Genomic DNA, 14,330 nt, shown 5'->3' with positions numbered 1-14,330 from the left:
AATAAGATCCCGTCCACCTCTACAGTTCTGAACTCCATAGAGTGCAGGCCCAGAGTCACCAAATGCTTGTCAGACCTAAACCCTCTCATTCCTGAGATTACTCTTGTGAACTATGAGAGCAACAGTTGTACTGAACACATTTCCTGGAATAAAAAAGAACTCCAGAAGCAAACATCTGAGCTTAGGAAATAAATACTGGCTCAACACTTTATAAACCTGCTCAGCTTGATCCCGGGTCCATTGCACTTGCATCTAAAACTGGTGTATCCCAGGACTCTGTGATATCCCAGGCCAACAATTCTGTGCCGAAACTCTACTTCCTTTAGAAATTACTTAGGGTTACCCATAGCCGTCTATTTGTCTAAGGTCCATGTCCCTATCCAAGAGTCTCTTCGAAGACCCTATCGTATCTGCCTCCACCACCATCGCTGGCAGCCCTTTCCATGCACTCACCACTCTCTGCATAAAAAACTTACCCTTGACATCTCCTGTGTACCCACTTCCCAGCACTTTAAAACTGTGCCCTCTCATGTTAGCCATTTCAGCCCTGGGAAAAATCGTCTGACTCTCCACACAATCAATGTCTCTCATCATCTTATAAACCTCTCATCCTCTGGTGCTCCAAAGAGAAAAGGTCGAGTTCGCTTAACAAATTCCCATAAGGCATTCTCCCGAGTCCAGGCAACATCCTTGTAAGTCTCCTCTGCACCCTTTCTATGGTTTCCACGTCCTTCCTGCAGTGAGGTAACCAAAACTGAACACAGTACTCCAGGTGAGGTCTGACTGTCCTATATCGCTGCAACGCTACCTCTCAGCACCGAAACTCAATCCCACAGTTGTTGAAGGCTAATGCACAGTATGATCGCTTAACCACAGAGTAAAGCTTTGAGCATCTGTGTAGCAGCTTTAAGTGTCCTATGGACTCGGACACGAAGATCCCTCTGTTCTTCCACTCTGCCAAGAGTCTTACCATTAATTCTATATTCTGCTATCATATTTGAACTACCGAAATAACCTCTCACACTTATCTGGGTTGAACTCCATCTGCCACCTCTCAGCCCGGATTAGCATCCTATCTATGTCCCACTGTAACGTCTGAGGACCCTCCACACTATCCACAACACCCCCAACATTTGTGTCATCAGCAAATATACCAACCTATCACTCCCCTCCACTTTCTCATCCACATCGTTTATAAAAATCATGAAGGGAAAGGGTCTCAGAACAGATCACTGAGACACACAGCTGGTCACTGACCTTCGTGCAAAATATGACCCGTCTACAACCACTCTTTGCCTTTTCTGGGCAAGCTAATTCTTGGATCTACAAATCAATATCCCCTTGGATCCCATGTCTCCTTACTTTCTCAACAATCTTTGCATGAGATACGTTATCAAAAGCCTTGCTGAAATCCACACACACTACATCGACTGCTCTGCCTAAATCAATGTGTTTTGTCACATTGTGAAACAATTCATTTGGGCTCGTAAAACGCGACTTGCTTTTGACAAAGCCATGTTGACTATTCATAATCATATTATGCCTCGCCAAATGTTTATAAATCCTGCCTCTCAGGATGTTTTTAATCAACTTACCAATCACTGGTCTATATTTTCCTGGGCTATTTCTACTTCCTTTCTTGAATAAGGGAACGACATCCGCAACACTCCCATCCTCAGGAAACTCTTCCGTCCCCACTGATCATACAAGTTTCATCGCCAGAGGCTCCGCAATCACCTTCCTCGCCTCCCACAGTAGCCTTGGTACATCTCGTCCGATCCCGATGTTTTATCCAACTTGGTGCTTCCCTAAAGTTCCAGCAGATCTTCTATCTTAATAGCCACAGTTGAAGTCAGAAGTTTATATACACCTTAGCCAAATACATTTAAACTCAGTTTTTCACAATTCCTGACAACTAAAAAAGCTGGTGTGAGCAAGGAGACCTACAAACCTGACTCAGTTACATAAGTTCTGTCTGGAGGAATGGAACAAAATTCCAGCAACGTACTGTGAGAAGCTTGTGGAAGGCTACCCAAAACATTTGACCCAAGTTAACAATTTAAATGCAATGTTACCAAATACTAACAAAGTGTTTGTAAACTTCTGACCCATTGGGAAAGTGATGAAAGAAATAAAAGCTGAAATAAATCATTCTCTCTATTATTATTCTGACATTTCACATTCTTAAAATAAAGTAGTGATCCTCGCTGACCTAAGACAGGGAATGTTTTCTAGGATTAAATGACAGGATTTTTGAAATACTGAGTTTAAATGGATTTGACTAATGTGTATGTAAACTTATGACTTCAACTGTAATTTTAAAGTAAGGAAATGTTTAGTACAGCATTGTGGGCCTAAGGGCCTGTATTGTGCTGTAGGTTTTCTATGTCTAATACTATAACACCTTCAGTTCTATATTCACCAATGTCGATTATTTTCCAAATTTTTTATTGCAAATCACCCTGTTGACTGCAAATTTGATCTGTATGTGTAGTTAGCGGTTATGGGTGGACGTGTGGGTGGGTGTAGGGTGAGTGGTGGGAAGGATGTGGGTCCGCAGACGGTGGGGACTACACCTAAACTTGCTCTTAACTTGCTCTTAACATTGCCCCAGGGTCTGGGGACAGCTGTTAGCAGCATGGACGGCGAGTGTAGAATGGAAAGTGCAGCTTCGAAGAATGAACGACAGCGGCGATATTTCATTAGAAGTCTGATGAGATTTGAAATGTCACCAAAGACTTGCAGATTTCTATATATGTATTGTGCACAGCATTCTACATGGCTGCATTATCTTCTACTATGGTTGGTGACTACATGGTAGGAGTGACTGCACCTGCTGGATAAAGACTGCAGAAAGCTGAGAATTCTGTCAGCTCCATCATGGGCAGCAGCCTTTGTAGCAGCCAGGACATCTACATGTAGTGATGACTCAAAAAGGTGGCATCAATCATTAAAGACCACATTAGCAGAATATGCCCTCTCCCATTTGATACCATCAGGAAGGAGGCACAGGAGTTTGAAGTTACACATCCAACGATCCAGGAACAGCTCTGTTCCTTCTGCCATCCGATTTCTGTATGGACATGGAAACCATAAACCTACCTCATTAAGTTCATTTTTCACAATGCTTATTACATTTAAATTTTAGTAATATATGCTTACTGTAATACAGTTTTTTTTCTTGGTTATTATGTTTTTCATTACGGTGCTGCCGCAAAGTCAACAATATTTATGACATTTTTTCTGTAATATGACACCTAGTACACTGGCTCTTCAGGATGACTTTTGATTTTGTCCATCGTGCGAAGAGCCACTTCCTGTGTTTTTCTTTGTGTTCCCCAATAAGAAACTGCGTAGATAGGCAGACAAAGATCAATCCCCATCCCCGGACCCAATAACAGCTGTCGTGGTGCAGTAATGCCACGGTTATGCTCGTCAGTGATGGGGACCACCTCTTTTGTTGCACTTTCCACGGAGCCGGACTTTGGGCACTGCCGACTTGTGTCTCTGCTCACAGGGACATCCGAGCCTTTTGGAAACAGTCTCGATCCCAGTGCACTCAGAGGACACTTGCGGTTTGGACGGTGCTCCAGCAGCCCCAGGGTCATCAGCTCCCGGACTCCGACACTGGGCATTGTGCAGCAGCAATTTCTTCCCCCATTCCATAACTTTCATGGATAGTTTCTCCCCAGAGCAGTGAAAGTAAAACATTCCTTGCTGGTCTACTTCTTTTCCAAATATTTTTCCATATAATTTAAGATGTTAGCAACCTGCTCGCAGATCAGACGGAGAAGCTCCGGAGATTACCCTCACAGCAACTTCCAAGAGCAACTGGGACATAAACAAGCTGAATTCATCGAACTACATCCCTTACCCACATCCCGGGAATTCCTTGACCACTGGCAGTGCCCAGCCTCTAGCCAGTGCCCCAGTGCTTAAACACCCACACTGAGAGGAATGCTGTCCGATCTCAGGTGTGGGGCTTTATAATGGACTCTTCCCCTTTAGTGCCCATGGACCAGAGGTATCCAACTAAGCTGAGGGACCTCCCGCACCCAACAGCATACAGGCATTCACAATATTTCACAGAAATTCTTCTTTGTTACACAGAAAGAAGCACACGCAAACAACGTTTTTCCTGGTAGGTTTGTCATAGACAGCTTAATAGGTAATGTTCCAGAGTCTATAACTTTGTGATAGCTTTTGCAATTGCTCATCTGCCAATATGAAGATGCACACCTACAAATGCTATTTACCTTTGTCCGATCGACACTGTTTCCATAACAACCACAAAATGCTGGAGCAAATTAGGAAGTTAGGCAGTATCTATGGAGAGGAATAAACATTCGATGTTTCGCGTCGAGATATTCTTCTCCATAGACGGTGTCTGACCTTTTGGGTTTTTCCAACAAATAGTTCTGCCGCCTCTCTTGCATTTACTATTCCCATTGTCAGATTTAAAAATCACACACATTCTGCATTACTGCTACATCTGTATCAACAATGAAGAATATTCGGGTTTCTCACTTAACATCTTCGCTGCCTCTTGTCCTTTGACCTGCTGTAATAATGAGCACCCAACCCGGTCACCTTTCAGCCATATCTCTGTAACCACTATCACGCCGGACTCGAAGAGGATGCTTTCAGAATAGTAAAGTAAACTATTAAGGCTACCATTTGCCTAGGTAAGACCTCATTAAATTGATTAGAATCTTGCAGTAGTCACAGCTTTTCTAGTAAACATACCGGGAAAAAATTTGCCTCTCGCCCACCAAGTTTTCTGCCCTAAACAGTGAAATCATGGCTTTCGTTCCACTATGCCGTTTGCCGCTTTCAGTAACTGGTCACCCCAACCATTTGCGATGTATCGAAGCCATGAACAGAATCAAACTCTTTGCTTCAACAAGACTTTCAGGAGATCAGCCCAGAAAAACCCACAATAAACACAGTCTCAAAGAGAAAACAACATACGTTCATCTGAAACAGTAAATTTCTAAAAGGGAACTCATGTTGCCAAAACAGCTCTTTACACGCTTGCTTTGCAATTGTAACACTGGGTTAGAGAAATGTTCCTAATCTCAACCATCTTTTGCAGACTCTCTAGAGTTCATTCTTTTCGTAGCATGATTTCCCTGCTAACATTGATTTACAATCGCGCCCACTTCGCATCACTTCTATCTTTATATCAACATTGAAAACACTCGGAAACCTCACTTAACGTCAATGTCGCCTCTTTGCTTTTGAGCTGCTGTTCTTTCAGAGCATTCGTGTGATCTGCAACAATGACCACCCAGACCCAGGCATTTTACAGCTATATCTCCATAATGCTAGGAGCATTGTAAGAAAGGTGGATGAGCTTAGAGCATGGATGGATACCTGGAAATATGATGTAGTAGCTATGAGTGAAACATGGTTGCAGGAGGGCTGTGATTGGCAACTAAATATTCCTGGATTTCATTGCTTCAGATGTGATAGAATCGGAGGGACAAGAGGAGGAGACGTTGCATTACTTGTCCGAGAAAATATTACAGCAGTTCTATCTGGCAGGATAGATTAGAGGGCTCGTCTAGTGAGACTATTTGGGTGGAATTGAGGAATGGGAAAGGTGTAGTAACACTTATAGAGGTGTATTATAGACCACCTAATGAGGAGCGAGAAATGAAGGAGCAAATTAGTAACGAGACAGCATATATTTGTCGTAAGCACAGGGTTGTGATTATGGAAGATTTTAATTTTCCACACATGGAAACCTATAATGTAAAAGGGCTGGATGGTTTGAAGTTGGTAAAATGTGTGCAGGATAGTTTTAGATAGCAATAGATAGAGGTAACAACTGGAGAATGGGCCGTGTTGGATCTCTTGTTAGGGAATGAGATAGATCAGGTGATGGGGGTACGTGCTGGGGAGCACTTCGGGTCCAGTGATCACAATACCATTAGTTTCAATATAATTATGGAGAAGGATAGGACTGGACACAGTGTTGAGATTTTTGATTGGAGAAAGGCTAATTTTGAGGAGATGTGAAAGGATTTAAAAGGAGTGGATTGGGACAATTTGCTTTATGGGAAGGATGTAATAGAAAAATGGAGGTAATTTAAAGGAGAAATTTTAAGAGTACAGAATCTTTATGTTTCTGTTAGATTGAAAGGAAAGGTTAAAAGTTTGAGAGAGCCATCGTTTTCAAGGGATATTGAAAACTTCGTTCGGATAAAGAGGGATATCTACAATAAATATAGACAGCACCAAGTAAATGAGGTGCTCGAGGAATATAAAGAACGTAAAAAGAATCTGAAGAAAGAAATTAGGAAATCTAAAAGAAGATACGAAGTTGTTTTGGTAAGGAAGGTGAAAATGAATCCAAAGGGTTTCCATAGTTAAATTAATAGCAAAAGGATAGTGAGGGATAGTGAGGTCCCTCAGAGAATCAGAGTGGACCATTATGTCTGGAGCCAAAAAGAGAGGGGGGAGATTTTGAACAATTTCTTTTCTTCAGTATTCACTAAGGAGAAGGATATTGAATTGTGTAAGGTAAGGGAAACAAGTAGGGAAGTTATGGAAAAAAAGATGATTGCAGAAGAGGAAGTACTGGCACTTTTATGGAATATAAAAGTGGATAAGTCTCCAGGCTCTGACTGGATTTTCCCTAGGACCTTGAAGGAAGTTAGTGTAGAAACAGCAGGGGCGGTGACAGAAATATTTCAAATGTCATTAGAAACAGGGATGGTGCCGGAGTATTGACATATCGCTCATGTGGTTCTATTGTTTAAAAATGGTTCTAAGAGTAAACCTTGCAATTATCAACCTGCAGGTTTGATGTCAGTGGTGGGTAAATTAATGGAAAGTATACTTAGAGATGATATATATAATTATCTGGATAGACAGGGTCTGATTAGGAACAGTCAACATGGATTTGTGCGTGTCAGGTCATGTTTGACAAATCATTGAATGTTTTAAGACGTTACTAGGACAGTTGACGAAGGTAAAGCAGTGAATGTTGTCTATATGAACTTCAGTAAGGCCTTTGACAAATGGAAGTTTAGTTAGGAAGGATCAATCGTTAAGAGATAATATGGAAATAGTAGAATGGATTCAACAGTGGCTGGATGGGAGATGCCAGACAGTAGTGTTGGATAACTGTTTGTCAGGTTGGAGGCCGGTGACTAGCGGTGTGCCTCAGGGAACTGTACTGGGTCCAATGTTGTTTGTCATATACATTAATGATCTGGATGATGGGCTGGTAAATTGGATTAGTTAGTATGCAGATGATACTAAGATAGGTGGCGTTGTGGATAATAAAGTAGGTTTTTAAAGCTTGCAGAGAGATTTAGGCCAGTTAGAAGAGTGGGCTGAAAGATGGCAGATGGAGTTTAATGCTGTTAAGTGTGAGTTGCTACATTTCGGTAGGGCTAATCAAAATAGGACATACATGTTAAATGGTACGGCATTGAGGAATGCAGTAGAACAGAGTGATCTAGTAATAATGGTGCATAGTTCCCTGAAGGTAGAATTTCATGTGGATTTGGTGGTGAAGAAAGCTTATGCTGTGCTGGCCTTTATAAATCAGAGCATTGAGTTGAGGAGCTGGGATGTAATGTTAAAATTGTACAAGGCATTGGTGAGGCCAAATTTAGGAGTATTCTGAACAGTTCTGTTCACCAAATTGCAGAAAATATGTCAACAAAATAAAGAGAGTACAGAGGAGATTTACTAGAATGTTACCTGGGTTTCAGCACCTAAGTTACAGAGAAAGGTTGAACAAGTTAGGTCTTTATTCTTCGGAGTGCAGAAGATTGAGAGGGGACTTGATAGAGGTATTTAAAATTATGAGGGATATATAGAGTTGACATGGATAGGCTTTTTCCATTGAGTGTATGGGAGATTCAAACAAGAGGACGCGAGTTGAGAGTTAGACGGCAAAAGTTTAGGGGTAACACAAGGGGGAGTTTCTTTACCCAGAGAGTGGTAGCTGTGTAGAACGATTTTCCAGTAGAAGTGGTAGAGTCACGTTCGATATTGTCATTTAAAGTAAAATTGGACAAGTATATGGACAGAAAAGGAATGGAGGGATATGGGCTGAGTGCAGGTCGTGGGACGAGGTGAGATTAAGCGTTCGGCACAGACTAAAAGGGCCGAGATGGCCTGTTTCCGTGCTGTAACTGATATATGTATATATGGTTATAATGTCCGTTTTTGGTTCAGCGACGGGTAACTAACGTGTGTGATGTTCCGTAATTTTTAATTTGCTTCACAGCAACTCTGGAGCTCAGACATTTACCGTAAATATACCATGCAGAAATCGGCCACTCCGCAATGCCACCTGTCTCTTTCTGTAACCGTTCACCCCCCGACTTTTCCCACCACCGCCCACACACCCTCTGTATACTGTGTGCTGTGACTTTGAACAGAATCAAAATCTATGTTTATACAGGATGTCGAGCATATTAGTTCGAACCACCCAGAAAAAACAGTCTCAAAGAAAAACAACACACATTCAACTGAAATTACAAGTTTTGCAACGTGTTGTCTGAACAGTTTTTTTGTACACTTGTTTTTAAATCGTAACCCCTTGTTTCAGAACTGTTTTTAAATTTGACATAATCTGTGGAAGGGGATTAAAATGAAGCGAACGAGTCATTGATTACTGATCCAAAACACAGATATGGATCGATTTGAAATAAAGAACGGGAATCAAAATCGAAGCTGAATGATTCTCACCTTAGTTTACCAAGAATGTACAGTCTCCGTGTGGATATGTTTTCAAGTCGTTTTCTTCCAAATTCATCTCAGACAGTCAGACGAAGATTAGTTACCAGAAGCTGGGGAAGGGCCGGGTTGCTGTTCTGTGAGACTCACAGCGCAGTTTTCTGTGCGCAAGCTGCTGTCTGTCCACAGTGCGGATTCCAACATGCAGACATTCCTCAGAGCGGGGTGCGGCTTCACGGCTGGAAGCAAACAAACCCATTGGACATTCCGCCCTCACATACAAATGTGAACAAAGCTAATTTAATACAGTATTTAAACATTTTTGTTAACGAAGAAAACTGTCAAAGCAGGATGTTATAGGAAAAAAAATGTTCCCCAGTGTCTGCAGTCTGAAGGTTAACTTGTTAAAATTGCATTCAGGCTTTGTGAATTTCCAGTATTTTAATTTACCTCGACATCCGATCATCTGTGGCTTTAGTATTATTATTTAAATTTAATTGTATAAGCCGATCTGCGGCATTCTGAACTGAGACAATCCGAACAGTAAAAGTTCACGGATCTCTGTAATTTCAGAAATAATATAAATAACGCAAGGATCCAAAACCCGGATCCTGTACGTTATTATTCCAACCATCGTGGAGAGAGGAGAATACAGACACCAGGAATTGTGTGTGGTAATATTCCCGGTGTCGATACAGAGATCCAACACCGTGCGCGGTAATGCTCTTGGCGTGGAGACAGAGATCGGGAACCGTGCCTGGCAAAATTCCCGGTTTGGGATATGGAAACCGGGAACTGTGCCTTGTAATAACATACTGTGTGCTGTGTAGACACCCAGAACCAGGAACAATCAATCACCTGCCGTGGGGACACGGAAACATAATTCTCCCTCCCCCACCACCCTCAGGAAGGTGTGCCGAAGTTCCTTCAGTCCGGTCACATCCACCGTCTCCGCCAGCAGATGAGCATTAAAAGTTTAAAAAAGTCGTCAACATCCACACCCTGGACTTTATTTGTAACTAATTAATCCGTCGGCGTTCTCGTCAAATTTCCTAAACGCAGCCCTGAGTTCTGTCAAACGAGGAATTTAGGCGTTCCCACCAACTTACAGGATCCCAGCCCCTTTGGGATACTGGAAGAGTTCCATTGGGAAGCAGACGGTGGGAGTGAATGGGAAGAGCTGAGTCCCGTTGAAAGTGCAGAAGATGAGAGTGAAGGGAAGGGTTGGGGCCCACTGAGGTTTGGGACGAGGGAGTAAATGGGAAACGGTATGGACGGTGGGATTGAATGGGAAGGGGTGAGTTCCATTGGGAGTGCGGACGGCAGGGATGAAGGGAAAGGGTGGAGTATAATAGGGAGCGCAGCCCGTGCGATTCGACGGGATGAACTCCTGTTGGTAGGCTGGATGCTGGGACATGCCGAGAAAAGTTGGGGTCTCGTGTTTGCAAAATTGTCCTCATCTTCGATTTCTTCCTAGGCTACCTCCCAACCCTAGAAATCAAATGTGATTGTTATTCGCTAGGGTTCTAATATCCACCTATATTCCCCTGACCGTATTCACATACCCTCGTTGAGAGGTATACACCCCTTTCAACTCCCGCGGGTGAGGAACCCTAGACTGAGGTCCTTCCTCACCGGGCTCTTGCGGTGGCTGCACCAAGTTTGAGTGTGTCCCTCAGCACGTACTCCTGCAGCCGGGAATGTGCCAGTCAGCAGCATTCTCACACGTGCCGGTAGACCATCGTTTCGGGCCGACCAAAGTGCGTCTTTCACCGAACTGATGATCTGCCAACAGCACTGAATGCTGGTGTCCGTTTTCGACCCCGGGAACAGCCCGTAGATCAGACAGTCCTTTGTTACTTAGTTGCTGGGGATGAATCTTGACACTGTCCCTTCCATCCTCCTCCACACCTGCTCTGTGAACTCACAGTGTGCAATGTGGTGGGTCACCAACTCCTCCTCACGGCAGCCCTCCCCTGGGCAGCAGGGTGTGGAGACGACGTTCCGGGCATACAGGAGGGATCTGACTGGGAGGGCCCCTCCCGCCATCAGCCAGGCGGGGTCTTGGTGCCTGTTGGTGAGGTCTGGCAATGAGGCATTTTGCCAGATGAACTGGGAACCACCCCACTGTGTCCATCACGTCCTTCTCCTGCAGGACCAGCAGGACGTTACGTGCCGACCACTGTCTGATCGCCCTGTGGTCAAAGGCGTTGACCTGGAAGAACTTCTCCATGAAGGACAGGAAGCGCGGCAACGACCAACTGACTGTGGCGTTGCGGGGTAATGGGATCAGGCCCGCCCTTTGTAGCCAGGGTGACTAGTACCTGGACACTTATTAGTAGTTAGTGCCCAGGTATCTGGGATCCACACATAACCTGATGCAGCCACACACGAAGCAGGATGAGGGTGACATTGGGAATGTTTTTGCCCCCATTGTCCAGAAAATTCTGCATGGCTGCCCGCCTGATCTGCTCCATCCTTGATCCCCAAACAAATCTGAAGACATCTCGAGTGACTTCCGAGCTTTAGGAGCGGGGGATGGGGCACACTTGCGCCAAGTATAGCAGCCCTGAGAGCACCTCACACCTGATGACCAGGTTCTTGCCCATTGTCGAAAGGGAGCGCCTTCCACACAGTCCCACAGAAACCGGCATAATCACCGGCCTGATGAGCCTATATGGCTCGGGACAGACTTTAACTTTTTAACTAACTAACCAATAGTACACTGGGTACGGATGGTGATGGTAAAGAGAGGTTTCATGTCGCTGCGGAGTTCCACACACTACAACAGGGGAATAATGTAACCTGCCCTTTGAAAAGGATTCACGCTGTCGTCAAGTGTCATGAAAACACTTGTGGGTTCAGTACAAATGAGAATTGTTTATTGTCTATTCTGTCTGTGAATAATTAAGTCCTTTTTGCCATATGCATTGGTGGGACATGCATATTGCATATCAAAAGCAGGCTCGAGTCTTCCAAGGGCTGGAAACGGTGTACTCTGAAGTAAATTTTACGTGTGTCTGTATATAATGTGACCGTTCACACCTGGGTGTCCATGTGTAGTCAAACAGAATGAGTGAAGGATAGTGAATCTGAGATTAACGTCCTTGTATGAAGAGGAGGGAGACGTTGGCCAGACGGAACTACAAGAGTAAACCCTACATCAGACTGCTTTTTTGACGATTACAGCTTCACGTTCAACACAAACATTCACTCAGTTCTAATCGACAAGCTGCAAAAACCTGATCTCTTGTTCCTCTCTCTGAAACTGGATGATTGACTTCCTCACTGGGAGACCACTGTTCGTGCCGATTGGAAATAGCTTCTCCTCCTACCGGACGGTCCACACAGATCTGTCGGATCTGTGCCTCATTGCCTTGCCGAAACGGCCCAAGGCAGAAACTCCTACAAGTGGAACTGCGCCCGGAAAGTACAATTTCTCCGTTTTAAAGTGCTCTTTCCGTTCGGTGAATTGAACTGGGGACACTGCCCGATATCAGACCAGCAACACTCCGCGACAGTCGCAAATACTCACCGGTGAGCCGGGAGCCTCTCTCGACTGGTGAAAACTTTCCCCAAACTCCGGACGGAAGGAAACTCCGCCCACCGGCGATAAGCGCATGCGCAGCATGAAACCTGCGATAATCTGCTTCTCGGCGCAACAGATGCGGTTTCACTGGCTCTTCACTCAACCGTGGAGCATCTGGACAGCAAAGGTACAAACATCAGGATGCTCTTTATCGACGGCAGCTCAGCATTCAATGCTACCATCCCCTCAAACCTAATCAATAGACAATAGGTGCGGGAGTAGGCCATTCGGCTCTTCTAGCCAGCACCGCCATTCACTGCGATCATGGCTGATCATACACAATCAGTACCCCGTTCCTGCCCTCTCCCCATATCCCTTGATCCCGCTATCTATAAGAGCTCTATCTAACTCTCTCTTGAATGCCTCCAGAGACTTGTACTCCACAATACGTTTCAAACTTGGTCTCAATATCCCCTTCAGCAACTGGACACTCCGGCTGTTGCGTTGCAGACGCCAGTCAGTTTTATATCGATTGTTATTGCTATTAGTTAATCATTGCACGATTTCAGTTATCGAAAAGTAACTGATCATGTAGGGGTCCTTTAGAACATATGTTCTGAGATGGTTTCAGTAGTGAGAGAGACATTTTAAAATTAAGGGGCAAATCAGTTAAAATCGAGGTGTGCAGAAGTCTCTTCTCTCAAAGGAGTCCTGAATCTCTGGAATCCTCTGCTCCTACTTGTGGTGGGGACCCGCTCATTATGGTGCAGATCCACAAAAGTTTGTTCCCAGTCAGTTCAGATTGGCAACAACATCTCCTCCACAACCTCATCAGCACAGGTCACTATGAGACTGTGTGTTTAACCCCCTGCTTTACACCTCTAACTGTGTGGCTAAGCGGAGCTCCAATTAAATATTCAAGTTTGCTGACAACAGCACTGCTGTAGGTGACACATCTGCATTTAGGAAGGAAATTGAAAACCTGTCCAAGTGTTGCTACAATAACAACTTCTCACTCAACGTCGGCAAGACCAGGAGCTGATTATTGACTTCAGAAGGAGGAACCCAGACGTCCATGAGCCAGTCCTCATCGGGGGATCAGAGGTGGAGAGGGTCAGGCACTTTTAAATTCTTATTATTTCAGAGGACCTGGCATGGGCCCAGCAAGTGCGTGCAATTATGAAGAAGTGCACCCTGAGGTGTTTGTGAAGATTCTTCGGCATGTAAAACTTTGACAAATTTCTATAGATGTGTGGTGGAGAGTATATAGACTGGCTGAATCATGGGCTGAGAGGGAAACACCAATGCCCTTTAAGGGAAAGTCTTACAAAGAATTGTGGATACAACCCAGTCCATTACGAGTAAAACCTTCCCCACTATTGAGCTCTCTACACAGACAGATGTCACAGGAAAGCAGCATCCAACATCATGGACCCCACAACCCAGCTCATGTTCTCCTCTCTCTCCTGCTATCAGGAAAAAGGTACAAGACCCTCATGACTCACACCACCAGGTTCAGGAACAGTTATTGCCTCTCACCCATCAGGATAATGAATCAAAGGAGATAACTTCATGAGTTTCACTCATGCCATCACTGAAATGTTACCAGAATCTATTGACTCACTTTCAAGAACTCTTTATCTGATGATATTTTTGCTCATTTTTGTCTTTATTATTATCATCATTATTAATATTTTATTTTCACATTTTTATTTGCACAATTGTCTTTAGCACAGTGTTTGCTTCTCCACCTTGTTGGGGACGGTCCTTCATTGATTCTATTCTGGCTCTTCAATTTAATGTGTATGCCCACAAGGAAACAACTCTCAGCGTTGTATATTGTGACCTGTGTGTCATTTCATTTCATACTTCAAAGTAAATTTGCTTACTGATCTCCCGGACACAATCACTACCTCCACCCTTCTCTTCTCCATCTTTCCTCACGCTCCACACCCGGATCTATCTCACACTTCCCTAAATCTTCCCAGCTTTGCCCCCACCCCTTCCCCTCACTGTACTTATCACCGTCCCCTGACTCTCAGTCTCAGCCTGAAATGCCAGCTGTTCATTTCGCTCCACAGATGCCGCGTGAGATTTT

The 14,330-nt window shown here is 44.2% G+C and overlaps 1 protein-coding gene across 3 annotated transcripts in view; it reads right to left on the bottom strand.

Moving 5' to 3' along the window:
• Window positions 1-12,300, bottom strand: part of LOC132389203 (NACHT, LRR and PYD domains-containing protein 3-like) — a 44,242-nt gene extending 31,942 nt beyond the window's left edge. For all 3 annotated transcript variants that reach the window (XM_059961662.1, XM_059961663.1, XM_059961664.1), the window contains exons 1-2: window positions 12,239-12,300; window positions 8,716-8,942 (exon numbers count right to left, since the gene is read on the bottom strand). The gene's annotated coding sequence lies outside the window, so the exon portion shown is untranslated. The remainder of the gene's footprint in view (window positions 1-8,715; window positions 8,943-12,238) is intronic.
• Window positions 12,301-14,330: the final 2,030 nt, after the last annotated feature.

Source organism: Hypanus sabinus, unplaced genomic scaffold (assembly GCF_030144855.1).
Source record: "Hypanus sabinus isolate sHypSab1 unplaced genomic scaffold, sHypSab1.hap1 scaffold_498, whole genome shotgun sequence".
NCBI lineage: Eukaryota > Metazoa > Chordata > Chondrichthyes > Myliobatiformes > Dasyatidae > Hypanus > Hypanus sabinus.
The sequence above is the reverse complement of the archived record's forward strand: the minus strand, read 5'-3'. Positions and strand labels throughout refer to the sequence as shown.